At 38.7% G+C, this 24,480-nt stretch overlaps 1 long non-coding RNA gene across 2 annotated transcripts in view; it reads right to left on the reverse strand.

Annotated features, from left to right (window-relative positions):
• Positions 1–374: 374 nt before the first annotated feature.
• The window catches only part of LOC133275890 (uncharacterized), a 141,488-nt gene continuing 117,382 nt past the window's right edge, over positions 375–24,480 (reverse strand). Inside the window, exons 3-6 of one of the 2 annotated variants that reach the window (XR_009745723.1) lie at positions 2,567–2,640; positions 1,344–1,471; positions 1,015–1,054; positions 375–573 (exon numbers count right to left, since the gene is read on the reverse strand). This is a non-coding gene — a long non-coding RNA (uncharacterized LOC133275890). Of the gene's footprint in view, positions 1,055–1,343; positions 1,472–2,566; positions 2,641–24,480 lie in introns of both variants that reach the window. The other variant, XR_009745722.1, reaches the window with a different exon arrangement.

Here is a 24,480-nt window from a genome sequence, read left to right on the forward strand (position 1 = left end):
GCGGCCTGCGCAGACGCACGTCTTCCGGCCGGCACGCGCTAGTAGAGCAAGGCGGGAACGCACACTCTCCTCTGATTGGCTCCTGAGACCCGAGCGCTGCCGGAAAGTCCCGAAGAGTGGGGCTGGCCGCGGCGGATCGAGTTGAAGGTAGTGGAGGTGCGGCGGCCGTTGTGGCCATGTGCGTGGTGCCTCAGGCGCTGCACTGAGGGAGCCGCCGCACGGTGAGGTGTGGGTGTCCCCGGCACCCCTGTGCACCCGGGCAGGAGCGGCCCCCGGGCAGGAGCGGCCCCCGGGCAGCGCTGGGCTGGAGGGTGGCGGCTGTCAGCTGTGAGAGGGTGATATTCCGCCTGAAAATCGTTTCTCTCTCATCCCACGTAAACCGCAGTTAACCAGAAGGTGGAGCAATAAAACAAGAAATAAAACTTGCTTTAGCGAAGGGCTGCTTTTGTCGGCTACATTTAACAACGGTGCCGCTTGCACTTCCTGCTCTTTTCCAGAGGTGTACAGAACACGAACAGGAACGGTTGGAAACGAGCACAGTGTGCGTGGCATTTAAACTGCCAGCAGGAATGGCTTGACAAATCAGATCAAACATGCACAGTTCAAAACACATGAGCATCTGTCCTCTCATTGAGATACATTTAAAAGGGGGGAAAAAGCACCTTTTTCTAAGTACTGAGACTGAGTCAATCGCTATAATCGGTACAGAGAATCACAACTTGTATTTTAGGTCACAATAAAACTAGAAAATCCTATGACTTAGAAGTGGCCTGAAGTGGGGATGAGCTCTGTGGGAAGCTTTTCCATGCTTCTGTGGAAAGGCAGGATGTCTAGACAGCACCAGGGCTCAAGTGCACATCTCTTTCTAAGTGACGCTTTGCTTAAAGTTCGATGGCTCTGATGCATCTGCAGACACTGACTTCAAGGGGCAAGTGATAACACCGTCTAGTTAAAAACTTACCTTTATAAAAGACTAGTCTGATCTCATGAGGTCATTTACAGTTTTCCAGGTACCTGCAGTGAATAGAGGACAAGGTTCCATTTGCCTTGTTCTCTGTTATGTCAGGTAGAAATGGGTGACACTGTTAACATTAATTCTTAACATAATACAAGTATTTCTTCTTGTTTTATTTAGATTGCCTCTAAAGCTAGTTTTGTTGTGTGCACTGACATCAGTATAGTACCCACTTAAGCACAATTTTCTTTTACAAGTTAAAAAGCAGAGCTTTCAAACTATGAAAGTGTAGGCATTGCTGCTTAAAGATAGCTGGAGTACTGTTAGCATGTGGTTTCTATTATTCACATCTAAATCTGGATAAATATTTAACAAACTCAATACATACACTTAGATGGGGCATGTTCAGTTCTTCTGAGAGTGCTGACTATTGCTTGCCGAGGGCTTTTCACCCACAGTGGCAGCTTTTATTGCTCTGTTGCCTGCAGAACTCTCCAGTGGGTCAGCGGGTTAGAGCTGCAGAAACACAAGATGCAGATTTTCTTGGCTGAGCAGTATATAAACAGAATATAAAGATGTTGTCAAAGTCATTTACCTTACGTAAATTATGAGAAAGCAGCATGCGTGTGTAGGAAATAGTAACGTTTGTTTATTCAGTAAAAATATCTGCTGTACTTAATGTTTATTTTTTTTTAAGCCAGATTCCTTATATTTCACTGCAGAATTTAATTATCTTTAGATGGGAGTTGTTAAAAGTACTTAATCAGGCTGGCTACCTACAGCAACTCCTTATAAAGTGAAAACAAGCACCAACAATAAGCACCCTCACTTTTATATGTGGGCTGTCAGACAGTTAATTAGTAGTTAATGAAAGATAGGTTCCAATTTGGTTTTCACAGGCTTTCAGGCTTGCTTTTTTATATATATTTATTTTTTTTAGCAAGCCAAGCCCAGTGAGAATTGTGACTCTGCAGGTAGGCTTAATGAATTTTCATAGGGGAAATGGCAATGCACCAATTGCAGCAGGTGCAGCATGTCCTTCGTCCTGCCTGGTTTCTCAGAGACACTGAGAAAAACAAGAGTTAGCCCATGGTAACTGTTTGGTAACTTTCTGCATCAATTTTTTTGTGTGTTGCCAAAATCCTACCGATGCTAGACTTCAACACATTGAAATACCACATATGAAATAACTTTTTCATGGCTACTTGGCTCACACTTTGCTTTGATGTTTGTTTTACCCATGATGCAATTGTTTTTGCCTTCTGTCTCCTGTTGCTACAATAAGCCATTTCCCATACATGTCATCTCCAAAAGGGAAAAGACCGCATGGAAACAGAACAAAGAAAACAGAACAAAAGAAAACCAGGGATTTTTCCAAAGGCCCATTTGATGTACAAGTATAAACAGGAAAAAGATGCCTGAGGAGGTGGGAGCCAGGAACTGTACTAGCAGACAGCTGTTAACTTGTGTAGCGAGCAGCACTTTGGGGCTGTGAATGGTCAATAAATAAGTGATTCCAATGCACACAGTGAAGAAAACCCTCACTGCAATACCTCTAGTGTAATGTTTAAGTGTATTGCAAACTCATAGCAATATAAGTTAAACTCTTACCTTCATGTCTGTCTTGTAACACCAAGTCCAGGTATCAATAGCTCTTTTGGTTCTAGCCTCAGAAAAGGCAATACCTCAAGAAACCAGAATAAAAAGTATTGTCTGCTGTGACGAAGCAAGAAAAGTAAAGAACACTTCACAACAGAACAGAGCAACTCACACGTGCAAACAGATTTTTAAAAGCCCAACATCTTGCTCCTGAATTTTATTAAATATTTGTTCAAAAATATTCAAAGGGGAATTGCTCAAAACTAACCTTTAAAATAGGTTCCTGTGGTAGGTGATAAGTAGTCACAAATCTGGACCACAGTGTTTTTACATTCTTAATTAGTTTTCTTCTGAAGTGAGAGCGTGAGGTTTTAAAGACTGACCTACTATCCAAAATAGTATCTTGTGAGTTAATAGCCTTGCTTCTTCTCAATTCAAGTTTTTAATATCACATTTAATTTATTATAATTATGCTTGAATAAAGGAACTGATCTGAATACACAGTGAAGCCTAGTTTACTTACTACCTCGGGTAGAGTATGGGGGGCTAGTATTTACATAACTAAACAGAAAGCAAAAGGCACGTTATGGAAAAAACCTGCTACTAAGGAGATAATACCCAATTATAATAATATATAACCAAATGCACGTATTTTCTGTCAGGAAGAGGGAAAATATATTTTTCAGTGTTGTATTTCCTCTGCTGTTTGAGGGCATATTTTTTTCTATCCCTAATTTCTGTTTTTCACTTCAGATCCTTATTTTGGTCTGAGCCCTTCTTTCAAACTCTTAAAACATCGCTCACTCTATTCTTGGAGTCTGTGTAGGAATCTCTCCTGTTCCCCTTGACAACAATGTGTTTTGTTTCAACAAAAGCAAACTGTTTTTCTGTTTCATGTGTTCCCTGTTTACCAGGGTATCTAATCACAGCAGTTATCATCACTGCTCATTCCAAGCCCTGTTTTGTCAGACTGTGCCCTGAGACCTCTTTTCCTGACAAAAAAAATGGCCTCATTTAAAACCATCACATCCCTGCCAAAATTTCCTGCACTGTATCAACTTCACTCTATTTTCCATTAATTTCTGCCCATTACAAACTCACATCAGTCACATCTGACATTTCATTTGTATCCAAATCCTGAGCGAAGTGAGCAAGCACTGATTTGATGTAAGTTCTCAGTAAATAGCCCATATTAAATGGAGAGGTCACATTAAACAGACAGGAACAAGGCCACCAGAACTTAAAACTATAATTAGATTTGTAAAGTGTATTGTATATATAAGTATGAAATTCTGTAACATGTGGTCCAATCCTTTATTATTTACATTTTTCAACTAATAAGCAGAGATGGAGAATTAGTATATGGAGTATGTTAAAATAGAATGGAAACAGTATTTTGATTCAGGTATTACATAGTAAAATATTGTATTATTCCAAAAAGCAATGGGATATATTTCAGGAGAGAGACTAGCAATAATTCTAAGTTTAGATAAATTGATTTCAGCTTATGTAGCAACCCGGTTTGATCTAATTGTCTTGTTACTGCTCTGAACATTCATTCCTGAATTATGCAGAGAATTTGGGTTATGTGATTTAGTGTTGGATTAAAAAAATGTCACAGCTTAACTTTCTTTAAAATAGTATAGAACTTTGTTCACAGTCAACGAAGTTCATTATTTTTTTGTTCAAAGCCCAGCTGCAGGCCTGGAGCATTTCTCATAAATATCAGGAAGTACCCGAAGCCACAGTCAGGATTAAAGAGTTGATCTGAACCTTAGATCTCAGCTTTAAAGCTGTAATGTACAATGAATTTGGTTTCATGGTAAAGGAAATGGTAATTGCTGAAGTATGTTTTCTTAAGTTGCAAAATCATTTTTGAAATGTTTTCACTGAAACCTCTGTCAGCGCTGTGCATGAGAATGAGTGGCCTTGCAGCACAGCATTTATGTGCGACCACAGCAATGAGTTTGTGCATTGGTGCCACTGATACAGGGACAGCAGGGTGGCTGCTCCTTTGTGCACACTATCAGGTCCACAGTCACAATCTAGAGCACTATCCAAGCAAGTGAATGAACAGCTTTAGTACACTATTTTAAGAATTACTTCTGAAAAATGGGTTGAGATCTTAGTTACCTGGCAAATACACTGTCATGAGAAGCAATAACACAAATGCACAACTGATATCCTTAGTTACAGAAGTGCAGAGCAAATTCCTCAATATAGTAGTAAAGTATTAGAAAAAGCACTTTGCTCCTGGCTCACTGCAAATACTATGTCTGGTCTGCAGGGATGAAAGGAGTGGAAGAGCACAACTAAGTTACAAACACGTTTCTACATGTCTCTTACACCTGGGTAGCTGCATCAACCAAACCACACACCCTGTATTCTGTTTCCATAGCAGTTTATTTAATCTGAATATTTCATTGCATGAAGGCAACTGTCTTTATTGAATTGATGAGAAAAATAAAATATGAACATTTGGTGCTCCCTGACCTTTTTCAAAGGATGTTGCATTTAAACATGTACTTCTTTCCACACATGGTAGCATTTACTCATATTCTATGGCTTCATTCATAAGTGATCCAGATAAAATAATTCTTAAGACTGACTGCTGCACTCTTGAAAACTTGACTTTCTTGTGTACTTCATATAGCAGTTATAGAAGGTATGCTTCAGATAGCTCTTACACAAATAGGAAGCATGGACAGAAGTATTATCTGCAGTGTACGTAAGCAAAGACACATGCCTGTTTTCACATTTTCAGTAAATCTATCACAAGCTGCCTATAAAAGCAATAGGTTTTAGTTAGGGTGCTTGTGAATTCATTGTTGTGATATCAAAACCCACCCCCAGTTCTGTGGGATTCCGTATGGATGGATGCTTTAAGATCCTGACCAGCAGCTGTAGACTTCCTTCAAAGATTCATAGTTTTTAGAAACTTTGCTAGATCATGTCAAAGCCATTAGTAAGAGTGTCTTATCTTTTCCTCCTATGTCTGACTGTCAAGACCTAAAGTCACTTTTGTAGTCTTATATTGCACCCTCTCTACAACAACATGAATATTTCAGAGGTATCTTAGAATTTAACTTCACTCCAGATGCAGTCTAGTAAGTACCCTGAAATTAAATGCATTGCTGCAGAGTTAAGGATGTCATTTTAAATTATTGAGCAGCAAAATAATGAAGGCTCGATCCCAATTTTAAACCTTTTCCTTAAATCTTCTTCTAGCACCTCTCATTTAGAATTAATCAATCACAATGATTTGATATATAATACAGTAAGTTAAAATTAATAGGCCTCAGTCTCTACTGTTACATATTTAAAGGGAGCACATTTGTCACTATGGAAAGATATTCCTCCTACATGTAAAATGAATTTAAAACAAGCAGCACAGAATAAAGTGATGCAAAGATTGCATGAGAAAGAAAAACAAGTGCATTGTTTCATTATGAAATGTTTCAGCCTAGACCTTCCTCTCAGGGCACAGAAGGGACGCAATGTGCTAAACCAGAGCTATTGAGGAACTGGGAGCACAAGGTATATAAACATGTTAATAGAGGCTGCTCTGGTGTGCTGATCCCTCTGCAGCAATGGCATCTGATTTCCATGGTAGTGGTCATGTTGGGAAGGTGGTGGTGATTAGAAGAATGAGAAACAATTGGAATGTTTTTTTTAGGTACTTCCTAAGTATGGCTGTAACCTCGGATACCAAAGATGCGTTTCAGTTCAGGGTCTGAATATATTTCTTACTGCTTACTGTAACACTAGTTTGGTTTTCATATTAGCTCAGTCTTTCATTTGTGTGTTTGAATTACTGACACAGATGTCAATAACAGGGGAATTCACAGGAGTTATTATCTGGACTCTGATGGGAATCAGCTCTCACAAGTGAACTAATTTTGCTGTAGATAGTATGAGCAACTGTTTTTAAATAGCCCTACCTTAGCAGCTGGGTCATTCTGGTAACCAGGAGCAAGCAGGGCTTTGTCTACTGGGAAAGTGGCAGGTTTCTGCAGAGCTCCTAATTTATTCTAAGCACTCCAGAAATAAACACATGGATTTTAATTACCTAAATCACTTACGTGACAAACTTTCCATTGAGGTACATGGAGGAACTGTGTGCTTATGGTGTACAATATAGAACTTGAATACCAAACGGATACTGGAATCTCCTGCTTTAGGTGGTGCCTGTTCTTGAGAGTGCCTAATTTCATATTGCACTTAACTTTTTCATTCTCAATTTCCTCAAGCACTCCTAGTTACTCTTTTGTACTTTCCCAGCATAAAATTGTCTTGACAAAACTGATCCTGAAGAGTGACTGATCCTGAAGGAGCAGCTTAGAAGAAAGCAGGTCTCCACAAGTCAGGAGCAGGCAGTCTGTGGATTACATCCATGACAGTACAGGCAAGATACCGAAAGGCCCATAAGAGAGAAAGTAACCAGGAATGAGCAGCAGTCACAGTTAGAATATTTTGCCTTCTGAAAAAGTAATTTCTGTGTGCTCTCATATTCAGCCTAAGCAAAAGATATGCCAGCTACATGGGCTTAGTCCCATAGGGGCAACCCGACCTTAGCCATTCTTCATCTTGGACATCTTTCAAGCAAGTGCCTGATTTGCACGAATTACCTGTGAACTGACTGCACAGTGACATTTCAGTCAAGAAATGAGGAAACAAGAGAGAAGAGGGACCATAAGCATCAGCTCTGCCTTTGAAAAATCTACATGACTTGTATGATCAAAAAGGATGGACACCACTATTTGAAGACAAGAGCTAGAGGGCATTCACTTGAGAGGGGGTTCAAGTGGAATCTAAGTGGATGACAGTACACTCTTGAAGCCCTGAACAAGGCCAGGAAATAATTTTTGAGAGTGGTAGACAACAGGACTGTATCCTCCTTCATGGTATGTGCTACTGCATGTGCTTCAGGTGATGTGATGCTGGAACTACTGTTTCTCTACAGAGCTTTCCAAGCTTGCATCCATCTGTAAATGCAAAGAAGGGGACGGAGGGAGGCGGTCCAGCATGCAGATGTTAGGCTGGCTATTTGGGACTCCCCCTGTGCAGGAGAACTGTGGCCAAAAGCGAGGCATATTTATTACCTTGTGAACCCAGTTTTTAAACTCAGTGCAAAGTTTGCAATAATTTGTTAGTTTCTATTGTAGCTATAAACTCCTTGAAGTGGGTCCTTTCAGCGACAGAAAAATTATATATGGTGTCCAAATCTGCAGGAGCATCTCTGAGATGGTCTGGGAAGCCCCGTAGGGTGTTGGGCATGTACAAATCTCTGCCCACCAGTGCGCAGGGAGAACACGGCAGTGTTTTGCTATGTGCTATGTACACACAGACAGACAATAGTCAGCTCCCTGAAATGTAGGTCAGAAATGCCCACTACATTCAGACTTCTGTCAAGGGAAACAAAACCCCATCCAGAGCACAAAAGGATGTTTGAAAACAGGTTCCCTTTCACATTGCTTTGTTTTTCTCACTCTCAAACATACAGTAACTCCTGCTTGACACTGTGCTGTGGAAAGGAGACTGGCAGATGCTTTAAAAACACAGTGAAATCCTCCAGCCTCCCAGTAAGATAAAAAGCCCCAGCTTCTAGCCCTTAGAAGTCATTAAGTACATTTTTAAAGATTTATTTTTGTTTTTAGAAGAACGCAAATTTTTCCTAAACTTCAAGAGTTTTTAATGGTTCCCACCAAATTCAGGTTTATGGTCTTACAATGACAAAGAGAACATGTGGTTGTACAGAGCAAAAATTACAAATCAGTCCTAATACCAAGCCAGAAAAATCTCTGAGCCACTGCAGTTTTTCTGTACTGCTAGCAGCAAACAGGAAGGTAAAGGATAGAACAGTGGTGCTGGAAGACTGATCAGCATTAATCTGAAATGAGCTACAAATAGAATTCTTAAGATTTATCGTCTGTGATTAATGAAGAAAAATTCATGCTACATTCTACTTCCTATTGTTTTACATATCCCTGGCCTGACCGATGAATCTCATTTCATTGATTTCATCTCATAGAGTGCATTTGCCCCTATTTCAGCCAAAGACACTGGTGACATTAGTCTTAAGTGACGGCCCTGTGACAGCTCCCTGATCAAAATCAGGTTTTTGCACTAATTTTTTAGCCTGGTGTTTCCTAATTTCTGTGTGACTCATGTCTCTGAGAGACGCTACAAACAGAAGTTCTTTTAAGCAAAGGAAGGATGCCTTTTTGTACAGGAAGGATGCTTTTCCTGAAACAAAGACGATCTATCTTGCCTTGGACCCATCAGCAATAGCCTCCAAGGAAAAATAAAAGAACAATCATATTTATTAGCTGGTCCAACTGCTGTTGTTGCATTCGAGACTTCCATACTGCAAATTTGCTTTACTCAGACTGTGCTGTTATTTCATCATTGTCATTACTAACCTTTTAATTTCCATAGATTTTCATCTCTTAAGTATTTTAATTAAGCAGAAATAATGGACTAGCAAATTCCCTTGATAACACCTCCTGAACCAAGTACAAGACGGGTGATGCTATAAATGCTTACCGTGTGCATTTTAGATATGAATCATGAGCTAAATGTCATTGCTACTATTCAGGAAAGAAAAAAGAAACAAAAACCATAATACAAAAAAAAAATATATATACGCAAACCATATACACATATTCACTTCCATTTTTCCTTTCCCCTTGGATTCCCTGTCAGTTCCAATGGAAAACTGGAGGGATTGTATGGACCATTGCTCTTGGAACAGATAGCTACCTAGATGCTACCTAGGTAATTAAAACTGTACTAATTTTTTTCCTTAAAGATGTTTAGCAGATTCATTACAATGGCTATATTGATACTGCCTGACAGTCTGTTTTATTATAGCCTACACAAATGCTAATCCTTTACTTAATTAAGAAGATATATAGATTAAGGCAGATGCAATGTCTTTTTTGTAACAAAGACCCTGCCCAGTGTTTTTGGAAGCTGACAAAATATAAGACATGTCACATTTCAGCCAAATGAAAAAAAATGCAAGTAGGGCATTAGTCCAAGGCTTTTGTATTGTGCATTTCAAAGTTTGCACCCAGTGGGTGGGGCAAAAATAAATCAGGGCCTCCTATGGTGAAAATATATTTTGGATTCAAGCATCTAGGATCTGACCATATCTTCTGCTCCCTAGGACTGTCAGCTGCTTCAGGGGTCATCTGATATATACCTCCTTTTCTCACTTCTGAGAATTTTTAGCTTGGAGTGTGTTTGAAAACACTTCAGAAAAAGGGTGGAAAACAGAGAGTCCCTTCTTTGAAATACACTCCTTTGTTAAATTCCTTTCCCAAGGGTAAAGAGACTCTCAGACACCTGAGGGCAACAAATGACTCTATTCAACCCTCTCACAAATGACCTAATAAACTCCCAAAGGGTTACAATAGCTTATTTGTCATCATTTCTTGTCGGCTATTTATAGCACCAATGTAAATTAAAGCAAAACCATAAATACCTGAGTTATTTTCTTTATTTTGAAGATTCTTTAAAGCCCAAATGGTGCTTTACAATTTTAAACCCCCAATAATTAATTTTGCAATTGAGTTTAATATAATTCTCACACATTTTCTGTTATGTTCAAAAAAGTTTGTATCTAAACTCAACTCTAAACATGTATCAAAACATGTGTCACCATTTCACTCACCTCCCTTAGAATGCTTTCAGGTAATGACTTTATAAATTCTGTTTTGTGTAACTTTTAAAATGTCAGATGCCTGATGGACCCTGTTACAAATGATCCTGATCAATGAATTTCCACATGGACTTCCGTGAGAAAGCATGGATGATAGCGGAGATCCTGATCTCTGTAACAGTAATTTGAAGATATAATAACTCCATCGTATTTTAAATTTGTTCTAAATTCTTATCCATGTTGCTAGCCATTGCATGGCTTTGGCATGTATCAAATACAGATGTACTATCAAATATATAATCATATATTTATCGCATCAAGCAGATGATGTACATGGATTCGCTGACTTGAGTTGGGTAGATACATGTTAAATGAGTCTAGGACAAATGGCTCTAATGCTTTGTAAGCAATACCTTGGAAATATCACCATGCCTCTAGATGCAACTGAATAAAATGACTGAGAGCTCATTAAGTTTTGTTTTGGTGTCTCCTTTGTTGCAATTTATTTTCCAAATCAGCTCAAGTCAGTGGAGCTGTGCCAATTTACACTATCCTGCTAAAGTGGCCCTCAGAAATCAAGACACATAGTGTATTCTCTGAGTTGTCTCTAGAGTATTTTATGTGGACTGCATAATTTGTAATGCAGCACAATATGTAAAATATGCCTTTCCATCTCTTGCAACATCTTTTGCAATATCCTTTGACTTATCAGCTTCATTGTCATCCCCACCTCCTTCATATATTTCTTTTGATGTCTGTGATGAAAACACCCATCTCCTGGCTGCAGGAGTCAAACATCTTGGTTACTAGTTTCACTTGTCCGTATACATATGTATATATGCACATATATCTATGTATGTATTTAAATTTTTGTAGTTATTACATGGATTCCTCCTGGGAAAAAGAAGAAAGAGGCAGAATTCACATGAGGCAATTCTGAACGGCACTCAAATACTGTTGTGGTCATGCTGCAGCAGACACCAAATTGAGAAGAGTAAGGAGGCATTAGGGGCTGTGAAAAGAAACATTCCTGTGCCCCAAACAAGTTTCAGAGAGAAACAGGCACATAAATCCTTAACTTCAGTCTGCATAATTTCTTCAGCATATGTCTAACCCTGGATAGGCCTAAAATCATTCTTTGACCACTTAGTTTCTAGCTCCTCACAGTTTTGTTTTCTGGACAGAGGTGGCTGAACAGCTGGGTACAGCTCCTGCCCGAGCCCTCCTGGAACACAGGACCTAGTAGGAGTACAGTGCCGATTCCTGAAGGAACATGCCAGATACACATCCATAGCCTTGAGCTTGGCACAACTGCAGTGTTTGTGGCCATTTGTATTTTAAAATAACACATCTGACTTTTACATGCCATGGTTTCATGGTGAGAGAGCTCAACAAGGAGGTACAGGTTCAGAAAACATATCATTAGTTTATATTCATTAGGAATAGGAAACTGTGGGTGCCCATGTAGGTGTGAAGTTCTTCTTCACAGTGCTGTGCTGTGTCTGTTACTCCTAGTAACCTCCTTGTAAGCAGATTAAAGATGTCCCAAAGGAGAAATATATTTCACTAAAAGTACCAAAGAAGAAAAATATTTTTTCAGAGTTTTCAGGGATGAAAATAGGAAACAAAAGAGGAAATTTAGCTCGTGGTAGCTGTTAATTTTAAGAAGAATTAATGATTCTGATCATTGCATCAAATCATACTGAATAAGAGTGAATCATCTCATCCAGTCTCTGCTATCTACAAATTAGGAGTTTGATCCAAATGAGTTATGTGGACTCTTTCAGTGGGGATAGTATATCTAGAGGATATTCTTCCGCATTGTAAGTATTGATAGAGTGGTCATATTCTGCAGGTGCTGGTTTCTTTCCATTAGTGATACATTCTTCTAAACTAATCATCAAAGTTCACAGAATCATAGACTGTTTTAGATGGCTAAAGTTAAAAGAAAGTAAGTCTGCCTTTTTGTAGACATTATAATTTTGTGTGTAAGCATGTTCAAGGAAAGAGGAATGCCTTCAGGCAGCTGCAGACAAAGCAGCAAAGGAAAATATATATGCTCACTAATATCTGGAAAAACTCTTCATGTTGCAGTTGTATTCCTGTATCCATAATGGCTTTTGGGACTGAGAGACCCAGGTTTGTAGGGAACTCATCTTTTGTAAGATCAGATGACAAAAAAGTGGGCTAGATTTCAGGCGCACAAAACTGTCTGCTATTTATCTTTGTTCTGCACAAGGAGAACTCCTTTTCCATGATTCTGAAGCATCATCTAATAGGTATGAGTAATAATAGCAATGAAATATTACAAACATACACAGGTAGCTAATGTCAAATAAGAAAATATAAATAAATAAAGTCTGTTCAGATCTGGATTCAAAGTGCTAACAGCGATGATGATAAATGTTATTGAAATACTGTTAATGCAGACACATGCTAACATATGTCCTCTCCATCTTTTCTAACTTAATATATGATAAACATCAAGCAGGCCTAAGGAAAAAGAACAAAAAAGATGGTATAATATGGCCATAATACAGTGATAAAACCGAGTGCCTCTCCAAGCCTCAATTTACGTATTTAAATGATCTTTGCCTTAAACAATGGGTGTAAGCAGACAGACATATGGTAAATACCTCCCGATCCATTCTGTGCTATTCAGAGTGAGCAAGCTGGTCAGGGAGGGGGAGGTTCGGTATGACAAGTGATCTGGTGTTATGTACACTCAAGTAACCCCTTCATGGGGAAGAAGAGGGAGGGGAAAAAAAGGAAAAAAAAAACTTTGTGAAAAGAGGGGAAAAAAAAAGCCTTGCAAAGCAAAGCTGAACACTTTGCTGCTGTGCAGCGAGAGTGAGAACGGTCCCCCCTGCCGGGGAAGTTGATGAATAATCCGCAGATCTCAAGCTGAGCCCTGGGCTCCGAGCGGCTGGTATCCCATACTAACACTAATCAACCAGTATGAAACATCCATTTTAAACGCAAATGAGGGGGGCCTTTTCAAAGGAGACCCAAGGAGGGGAGGGAGGGGGAGTTCAAAGCTCAAAAATGGTGCTTTCTTTCTCTCTCTCTCCCTTTTTTCCTAAAGAAGACAGAAATATGGTTGGTTATTATCTAAGTTATTGCTACAAAGAATTTTGAAATTAAAAGATAAGCTTTCAGAGGAAGCTCAGTAATTTTCATAAAGAAGGACTTAAAACAGATGTGCCCTCTTTAATCGGGGTGTGCTTGAAAAAATACAAATGCATTTTTAACATAGCAGGGGGAGAAATCATATGGTTACACATTTGTCTCCTGGGCAAAAATAATTAAAAAAACCTCTCACTGCATGAAGCCTCTCACAAATAGCCACCACCAGAACTTTCTTATCTAGCAAAAAGTCGGCTGGGTGATTAGCCACTGTTTAGAAACAGGAAAATGTCTTATGTTGTTTGCTGGTTTTTGCACTCTAGCTTTTTCCTATTCAAATAACAGCTAAAGTGAATTAACATCTTCCATCAGGGTCAGTATGGGCCTGCCAGTAAACCCCTAATATTTACTGATAGACTATTGGTTGGTTTTCTTCTCAGTAAACTTTTTCTTACCATTTCTGTGTCCGGGAGCATGCTGTGGCAAATAAATTCTCTGTCCAAAGTCTGGTCTCTTACCTGTCTTCTGGCAACAAGGGACTGCCCTTACGGATTCTGCCCAGGAAAAAAGGTGCCACAGAGACTGCTTCCTTGAATAAAGTCTAGGCACTGAGATGTTAAGAATTCAATTTGTTCTAAATGTCCTTCCCGTACACTACTAGCTTTGAATGAGCTATTTTTCTGCTTGTTTTTCTAAGTCCCCGCTGAAGGAGGGTGCCTTTCCAGTAGGAAGTTATTGCTAGACTATAGAATAGCAAGGAGCTAATTTAATTTTCTGGAATAAACACAACAATCTTCATAACAATCCTCTCCCCAAGAAAACCACATGTTCTGACTGGTTGCTCAACTACAACTTGTAACAAGTCTGACAGCTGCCACGGGAAAGCTTTTATACAGCACATTACTGACATGTTTTGTTAAGTACACAAAGAGCAAATAATCCTGCAGCATTAAAGCTGTGTACCTTTTGGCTGGAGTAGCAAGAAGTTGTAACTTCTTCCTTTTCAAGAATGCCTCTTGAAGTGGTTCTTTCTGAGAACCACCCTCACCATTATTTCACACCTGGCTTTCAAGTGTGGAGGAAATCTCCCGCTTGTGTCTGAGGGAACAGCACCTCCTAGATCTATGCTTTCTTCTTGCTGCCATCCAAATTGTTTCAGGCGACAAGAGGTGTCTAGAATGATCATTGCTGTGGGCCACCCCATGACTGATTGCGCAGGGGGAAACACAGACCTCTGTCCTTGAAGTACACCTTGCAAAGAGTCACCTCAAGCAGATCAGCCCCTGGTGTGGCCCATGCAATGGGGCACCAATCATTCCATAAGCCTTCTTTCCCAAGACAGCTTATTTCCTTTCACCCAGGAAACAACTTCAGCAAAGCAAGCTTTTCTGTTGCCACCTGAAGCCTTCAAAGAAAAGATACGTCAGGATAGGAAGGTTCTCCCTTATTAGTTATCAGGCCCAGCAGAAGTTTTTGACCTTCAAAGTACCACAGGAGCCTATAGAGACAATCTAAAGCAGGATGGTAAAACACCTTTCAAACAGCAGCAAGACAGGCAAGGCGTAAATGGCTATTGTACTTTTCCTTAGGCAAATACAGATGGGAGCCTTCTGTCTACACGTGGATGGGCTCCCAACACAATCCTCTTATTTTGTATGAATATGGTTTTTTTTTATGTTACATGCACATACTTAACAGTGCAGTCACATCAGTTCAGATATTATTTTGCAGTGCACAGCTACAGTCTGGAACCTGATACTGCAAATCTGATGGCTGTAAATATGCTGTGAATTTTGAAGGGAGTTGTCTAGCTATGAGGAATGTGGTCCTTCCATTACCAGTTATGTCAGCTGACAGCTGTACTCATAACTAAGCCACAGAACAATAAAACAGCACCTAATTATTAGAGGGAGTCAGACACAGCAGGAGACCTGCTTTGACATTTGCCCATTTATGACTTAAATATTATGACCACCCAGCAGTAGGAGAAAAGCAATACAATCTTTTGACATAAAAAACACCTATTATCTAGTTTTCCTTTTGTATAAGTACTATAATGTTCTTGATACACACTACAGCTCTTTTAGTGAGAAAGTCAGAGGAAAGAAATTTGCTGAAGAAAAATGAGATGCCAAATGCAAATGTTTCTGTTCTCAGCATATAGAAATCATAGGCTTGAGGTATGGCAGTAGCCTCAAGAGTTATGTTCCCTTTTCTGTAAACATGAATATTTTCGTTTGGAATTCTTCCTGTAATTTCACAGCGTTATAGTTTTAGTATAACAGAAAATGATGCTGTATTCTGCTCCTGCATTGAAGAGCCCGTTTTCAGGGCTGAACGATCTCTGTACTAACACTTTATGTGTTCACACTAAACCAGCTGCTTCCCATAAATTGTTTGTGGATCATAAAGTCGATCTTCTTTATGTCCCATGTTAGATCTCATTCATGACGAGCAGCCTGAAAATGGACCAAGTTAAGAAAATCCTGAACACAAATAGCAAGCAGCTGACCATGATTCCCCTTTGGGTAAGCCAGGCAAAGAGGGGGACAAGAACTAGAGTGCCCATAAAATGAATTGTCACCTCTCAAACTACTGGTTCTGTACCCTGCTTTGTAGTAAACTAAATAATAGTCTTCTTTAATAATAAAATCTTAAAGTATTTTGTAATGCTGATGATAAACATGAATTCACTGGAGTTTTTTGTTTGTGTTTTGATTCAGGAGTCTTTCAAGTTCTCTGGCCTTCACTTAATAGCTTGCCTAACTGATAAAGTGATGCTGCTGTGTCAGAGCTATTACAGTGGTACACATTCAATATAGATACGATATGTCAGTCAAGCATGACTTGCAACTAAACACAGAAACTTAAAGAGTTGTTGTAACTGATGTACCTCTATATTAAGGATTATAATAATGTAAAGTGCTTATTTTATACAAATTTTTCTTATATAGACAGGAATTTACTATAGTTTTGCTCTTGTAGCCCACTGCAATATTTACATTTTACAATTCTGGAATAAAGCCAGCTCTTGTTTACTGTACTCCCATGAGATACCTCATGGAGTGCAAAAGTAGAACAGCATTTGGGCCAAAAATTCAACATATGTCAGAACAATGTCCTGCCCTGCATACCTCTCAAATTTCTTTGGAATTCTTTTAATTCAAAGTTCTTTTAGCTTCTTTCAGCTTCAGCACAAGTTAATCTTATAACAGAACAACACTCATTAAGAAAATTCTAGTTACACTGTAGCTGTGATTAAGACTAGTCCTTGATGTTATAAAAGCAGTACACAATTTTCAAGATATAATTGATACCCATGATGATTTATTCAATCTATGCACACATTTTGCTAAATCTTTTAAACACTTTACATTTTCATTTTAGGAAACTAATCATTAAAATGGAGTGATTTCTGCAGAGTATACATATTTTATGGTCAACTTCATTCCAAGTTCCATTATGTAGCATATTAGACATCTCTTGATTCTGTTTATGCATTGGTTTGAGTTGATACAAGCTGTACAGTTCTTAAGTGCCACTGATTGCCTCTACGGAACAATAGTCTACCACTTGGATGTCCTACATTTGTAAAATAAATCAGTGCATTTAAGCTGTATTTGGTTTCTAGTCAGTTCAGTATTTGTAACATTAACACTTTTGATCTGTCATATCAGTTGTAAAAGAAAACAAGTATGAAATCTCCTTCACGATTTGCTTTTAAAATGTAATTGAATTCTACAGCCAAGTGCATTAATCATGGTTGGTTATTTAATGTAAGTTTTCAAATTTGTGAAGTACTTTTTGAAGTTAATGTTAACACCCTGTTTTTCTTAAGAATGATTACTTACAGACAGTTTGGATAGGGCTACCAAAGCAGTGCGGTTTTTATACTCAAGCTAGAGAGAAGTGGGTCATCTGGTCTCTTGATTTCTGTAGCATTTGTCTGACATGGAGTCTCTGGAGAATCCAAGTCAGATCAGAACTCACAAATCTTGCTGAAATGAATATATTAGTTGAAGTTTGCTTTCATACAGTATTTTGCAGTTACTTCTGAATGCAGGCACATCCTGTGGTATTTTGCCCATACACAAATGATATTATTGTAAAATCTTCAGTTTAGACAAGTACTTCCTCATTATTTGTATTTTAGGTCCTCCCAGACTCATCTTTTCCACATGCTGACTCCACTTCATGCTGGAGATGTCACTATTTCTGTGGTCTTAACTCCTTCCCCAAATGGAAAACTCCCTCCTTGGTTGAGATTTAGCTGCAGAGAGGAAGTATAAAGTGAAGGAACTGAGGAAAGGAATAGCAGCTTTATTTTGTTAGGAAAGAAGGCTGAGAGATACCTCTCTCATATCAAGCAGAGATTAAACAGAAAGGGCAACATAAAATAGGGAGGAAATAATTTTCTCACAGAGTGCTCTCTCAGCGTAAAAGAGTTTAAAGGAAATTATGTCTGTAAGTTTCTGTCGGACAGTGGCAGAGCTGTGCAGCTGTGGCAGAAAAGAAGCAGCGCTGGGTTCAGAGCAAATTTTGGTGGGTGGGTACATAGCCTGTATGGGGACAGCCTCTTCTTGTTTGAAGAATCTAGCTGGTTTATGTTCAGATTTCTCAAACTCAGAGAAAAAACTTATAGCAAGTCAGTGAGAAGACACTTTCAATGATTTTGCTCTTTATTTTTATCTCCCCACACATTTCTGGTGATCTAAAGCAGTGATTCAGTCCTAAGGCAACCGGGAGAGGTGACTTTCCATGTAACCTGCAAACATCCTCATTCTGGTTTCATCTGGGCTTTGTCTATGTTAGCACAACTGGTGGCTCTTCTTTTGTTTGCCTTGCACTGGAGCCAAAGGAAATAGTCACTCTTATGTAAGAGTGGAATGGAGCAAAAGAAAAAAGAAACATTTGAAAAACCAGAGTAATGGCCAAATATACACAGGCTGATCAGTGAGGTGGAGATCTGTAAAACCATGGTAAGGAAGGATGGTTCTGCAAAACCATCAGCTTCAGCTCCATCTTTCTAATAGTGGAGCTATTTATAACTAGAAAAAGCATTTTAATCTCTTACATCAGTATTAATTTCATTCAAAGAAAAAAACTCGCTCAACAAGCTTATAAACACGATCGTTTCCAAAAACTGTATTGTCAATTTTCCAGGACCTGAATCCTCTAGTGCGAAAAATGTGTATTGCTGTATGCCTGTGGCCATAATCCTTTATGTATGAGAAGGTAATAAATAGATTGTGCTTCTAATAGGAAAAAATGAAACAATATTAAATGATTCTTCAGCTTAATTAAAAGCATAATTCTTAAAGGGGCAACTAGACTGAGAATCCAGATTGTCTGAGAAGAAAAGTTTATAGATGTTTTGCATGTCCTACCCTCCGTTCAGATATCGGATCCTCACTGAGCAGCAATGGTACTACACTGGAACCTGTGCCAGGTTACAGCAATAATTGCAAGCCCCCCAGGATCCAAGCTCAGAAATTTTTGTATGTTCTCAGGAGACAAAGATGAGTGATCATCAAAGGCAGAGGAACACAGCATGACTGTCATAAGCCTGAAGTTACAACTTAGACATGCAATAGAAAATATCATTGGTACCTCTCCAGTGCATAGCCTGTAGTAATTAAAAACTTGATCCCTGCTGTTTTATCATCTCATTAGCAATGGGGGCACAAGACTTTTATCCTTGTTTGTCAGGAATCAAATATACCAGAGGAACTCTGATTATAAATTGATGAAAGTAAAGTTAAACTTTTAAATAAGAGCAGTTTCAGTTCACAGTGTTTTTAAAGCTGATTAAAGAGATCTCATTTCAGTAAAAAATAATACCTAAGTCCAGCACAGATAGTAGAGGTCATCACTAGGAACAGGACATGAAATAGCACTTGGAAAAGTGCACAGACTTCTAAAATGTGCTGGTTGGGAAGTAAATACAAGCCCTTTCTGATAGCTTTAATACAATAGGTTTCAAACTTCTGATGAATTCTAATTCTTCAAACATGTAAAAAATCTGAAGTTTGTGATGGTTTTCATTACATAAAGTTATTGTACAGAGTGGTCATGTCACCATGTCAGGGAACAGTGTGATGTTTCATTTCTATTAGTGATCAATTCTGTTAGTAACAGTAGAAGTGGCTTCCCCACAAATACCCTGCCAACAGCCAGTTCAGCATTTGTTTCAACAGTGCGGGATTGTGGGGTAATTGAAAGCCTCTTGAAATCAATGCAGAAATGTCCTATTTACTTCTGTGGGTTTGGGATCAGTCCCTTTAAGAATTCTTCAAGTAGTTCCAAGATGGTTCCAGTTTTCCAGAAATATTATCATTTTATTGCATTTTAATGCATCTCTGACCTGAGCAGTGGAACCAGCATTGAACTGGGCAGAGACAAATTTGGTGGGAGAGGACTGACAGTAACATTCTTTTCTTTTGTTTGATACCATCTAAAATCACATTTCCCCCCCTTTCTTTCTCCCATGAATCTCTGTTTCTCCTGCCCTTTCTTCTTCTTCTTCTTAAGATCTATGACTTGCCTGTCAGAGCTCTAACAGGCTAACATATCTGAACTACTGTGCTGATTTTATTAACTAGTTTTTTATCCCAATGAAAAAGCTGGACCTATGCCTTTTCATAGTGAGTAGGAAGCCACCCTTGATGTTTTGGGTCATTATAAGAAAGGATACCGTTCCTTATTTCAGAGCAATGGTGAATCAAATGTAAAGAATCTGAATAATTCTTTTCTTTCAACCTGGGAGAAGAAAAGTCCTGTAAAACAAGAAGACTAATCAAGAACTCAAGGACTTTTTTCAAGTGAAAAAGGCAAGCAAAAATGATGATACAGTAACTCATTATTTTACTGTGATTACTTTATAAGAAATAAAGTTATCAGATTCAGCAGAATTCATTATGTCTGAGCAAACGATCCTAGAAAGACAGAAGAGAACTACATGTTGAACTAGATTCTTCCACAGAAAACTGCAACTTTAAAATACTGTTTTTATAGCAGATCAGTGAGGTGGTTGCTTAAATAATCTCTCATCAGTGTAAAAACTCAGAATTACTCCAGATGAAATATCCAGAAGTAGATAGGTTATTTTCTGAAAAGTTACAACGAGGGATTTATTTTCAAGATGGAAAAAAATAGACTTTAATTTTGACCATTTAATTAAATTGAAATGGATCAAACAGACAAGTGACAAAGAGGAGATCTCTTTCATAATGAGCATAATTGGTTTATTGAACTGTATGACCTGTGGAGACAGGAAGTTAATGGGACTCTATGAAAAAACAGATACTTCACAAAAAGTTTTGTGAAATTATGCTAGCTGTTTTTTAAAGGATATAAAACTTTATACTTCAGGGCATAACTCTGTCTCAAACTGTTGTGGCTTGAGGAGAAATCTCTCCCCGCAGGCAGGTTACCCCTGGGTTACTAACTGAAGCATTCCTTTTCCCTTCCTATGCAGCATCTGTTACTAGCTTCTCTTAAAGACAGGATACTGGGCTAACTATACCACTAGTCTGATCAAGTATGGAATTTTGACTGTGCTCTAAATGAAAACAGAACTCAGCAAAGTAAAAAAGTTTTGAGCAGTGGGATGCTTTTTCTGTACAGGGATGTTTAGTCAGAATTGTGTAGCTCCTAAATGGAGAAAGGACTAAGATGAAACATGTTACCAAAACCAAGGTATTTACACTGTTTCCTGAAAACATACTTAAGAACGTGGTTAAAAGGTTGAAGACAATGAGTCCAGATAGTTGGACAGATAATGATATAGGCCCAAGGTTTCCATTTACAAAAGCAAAAGCCAAAATAATCTAAAATCTTAACTGTTTGGATACAGATATTTTCCTGTGGCACATGGCAAATCTGAAATCTGCATGATTTCCTCTTAGCAAAACTAACATTTCCTCTTACCATTCCTAGTGAAATAGACTGTACAATCTCCCAAACAGAAAGTATTTTCTTTTCTATCTATGCACATCTAAAAACTCCTCCATTTGTTATGATCTAAGGTATGAACTGTTTTTCATAATAGCGCTAACAATCTGCTGCACATAATTCTAATATTAAATCTTGGCACTCTTGATTTTCAGATTAAAGATAAATAGTAGAGAGAAAAAAATAAGTCTGCCACCAAGTCACTTTGAATCCTCAAGCTGAAAATGCAGATAGCTCAGACTAAGTTAACCCACATGGACCAGCATGACATTTCCAGAATATCCTTTCTTCAGCCTCAAACCTTTAAATTAACAACAGTTGAGGAATGCATCATGGTATGTATGCTGCAACTAAGGAAGAAATGGCCTGACAAGATTACCATTCAATTCTACATTTAACTTTTCACAATGGTTAGTATTAGCAGGAATGATTTATCACACTAGATTTGGTCTCAGGTCTTTGTGAGGGAGCATTGCTAGAGGAAGGAAAAGGAAGCCTGTTTATTCATTTATGTCATTTTTCCAGGGTGGTTAGTAACCTTCATATTAGGCTGAGTGGTTTGCTTCAGTAACTTTCTATTTGTTTTCCCAGGTTGATAAGAATAGGATGTGTACATCTGTTAAGGGTTTCTTGAACTAAATATTAAAATATAAACTATTTGTACTTCTTCCATCCCTTTCATTAACCCATTAATTCATTAAACATTATCCAAAGACATCTATGAAGAAGTCTTATTTTCTATGTGCATGCTCAGTGTTCAGGGCTATGTGCTTCTGTCAGTAAATCTGAACACAGGATGGTCAAATGAAAGAAAAGCACAAAACAGAAACATCAGCTAAATAGTCCAAATCCTGTCTTAGAGGACAGAAAAAAAGTCCAAGAAAGAAGGGTAAAAGAATGAATTTTCAAATCTTTAGCAGTTTTCCTACCATCAATTTCACTGGAAATTGCACCATACATGGGTTATTGTTTGGTCGTGCTAGTTCTTCCACTTCTACATGAACCCTGTTTCCTCCCATACTCTGTTCACAGGTATGTAGCTTGAAAGCTAGCACTCCAGGGAAGTGGGGAAACAGATTTTCTGCAGAAGTCATGGAGCAACAAGGCCTGAGAGAAAACTACCCTGAAGCACTCTAGAAGTGGCTGGCTTCCATGAAGCTTTCAGAAATACAAAATCACTGCCAAGTTTACAAGTCTGGAGCACAAAGCAGTGGCAATCGGATCAACATCCTTTTCAACACCTGGCAAGTCAGTGGTGGAAATGCTCTGAGCAGAGATAGTGAAAAGCAGTGCGATTGCAAGGTGAAGCTATACTTGTTAGCACCATACTCTTGAATTATTTTTTATCGGTATTGTGGAATTTCCTGTCCCTTTGTCAAAATTTCCCATCCAAGGAGAAACTGTGCAAGTAGCAGCTACTGCTGTCACCCTTTGACTTCAGCCTGGATAACGTTCTCTGTGTCAGAGCTGATCTCCACTGTGTGCTTTTCTTATCTTGAAACCGAGGTTAGTGCACGTGGGAAAACATGCAAAGAGTTTCCATTAAATTAGTAAAACTAATTGTTTACTCAGGCAACATTCAGCGTGAAGACAGAAGTGGCCATTACAGTGATTCTCTCAATTGGCATAAATTGCAACAGTTCAGTGGAAATAAATGACAGCAGTTTGCATCTGCTGAGTATCTGTCCTTCTCTATTTAGCCATTAATGTCTGTACCGGTGCAGTTCTAAAAGCTTTTAAGCAGTAACATTTCTAGTACAAGCCAAAATGCACTATGACCACTATTTTAATATGAATTTGTATGATATATCTCTAGAGGCATGTTTTTTTTCCCAAGTGGATATAAATGATTGATCACCTCGGCAAATCAGTTCATTTTAATGACAGTAAGAACGAGTTATATATTGTTAGTACCAAAAGATTCATCTAATTAATTCAAGTTCATAGCTGCATTAGACCCCAAGTCAGTCAGAAACTTATAGAGAGCTTGTACACTTCAGATATTCCAGTAACGCAGCCCCCATATATCATTAGTGCTTGCACAGAATAATAGGTTTGCATATACAGTAGCTTTTCCCCATGGACACATGCATATGAATTACTTGTCCACTGCTCCTTTTTTTGTGCAACCCAGTTCCTCCCATGAGTTCATTTTCCAAAAGGATTGTCCAGTGAAAGGGAATATAGTAATGGCACTGGAGAGAATATACCTTCCAGAAACATAGCAATTGCAACACTCCTACTGGGATTTGCAATAAAGAAATCAAAAGACTCCCTCCAAAAATTACCAGAAGAACTTTCTAATTCCCTGAGCTACCTAAATGCAGCTGGATAAGTAATAGAAAAAGCAAATTCCACCTCCAAATCTGCCACAAGTACATCTGAATTGTTTTGTTTCATAATTCAGAGTAATCTGAAACTACATATGCAATCTTCTTGTTTGTATTTGTAGAACTAGCAGGCTACTTACTAAGCCTATGTCATGAATGTAGTGTAAAATCCTTGTGGCTAACTCTCAGAGATGCTGAGCACCACCCACTGCTTACATTCTGCATCTGCTCCAAGACCCTCTTCTTTCAAATTGTGCATTTGGTAAAATAAGGAAATCAAAGCTCACAGCAGTATCTCTGAAGTGTACTTGAAATTCGTTCTTTCTAGCTTAGCCATACTACGAAAAAAGAGTGATAGTTCAAATACTAAAGGAAGATGAAGCAAATACTGCTTGCTCTGAGATTCAAAATGTTAGGAGTTTCTTACCAGACTACAATGGGACACCATGTGAGATCCTGCATAACAGCCTGGCATTGGTGATACCAGGCATACTTACAAACCAGTTACTATGGGTACAGCAAGGGAAGACCACAGAAGCCAAGAACATTACAAAGACCCTTGTCAGGACGTCTAATACTCAGAAAGAACCACAGCCAAGAATAGCATATGCTTGCTCCTCAATGCGCACAGCCCTCTGAACAGATAGGCAGCTGCACTGATGGCAAGTACTCCTCCTGCCCAAGGGCAGAAGCTATGGGGACAAAAGATTTCAGTCTTGAAGACCGTGGAGATACCTGTTAAGAGTCTGAGAACCAGCATGTTTCCAGGGTTTCCAGGCTTCTAAGCAGTTTTGTTTCCACCAAAACTGCAGAAGGAGGCAGGAAGAGGATGATCAAACCATGCAAAATCT

Source organism: Pezoporus flaviventris, unplaced genomic scaffold (assembly GCF_033815535.1).
Source record: "Pezoporus flaviventris isolate CSIRO_AGI_PZ_B2104156 unplaced genomic scaffold, CSIRO_AGI_Pfla_v1 ptg000041l, whole genome shotgun sequence".
Lineage (NCBI taxonomy): Eukaryota > Metazoa > Chordata > Aves > Psittaciformes > Psittacidae > Pezoporus > Pezoporus flaviventris.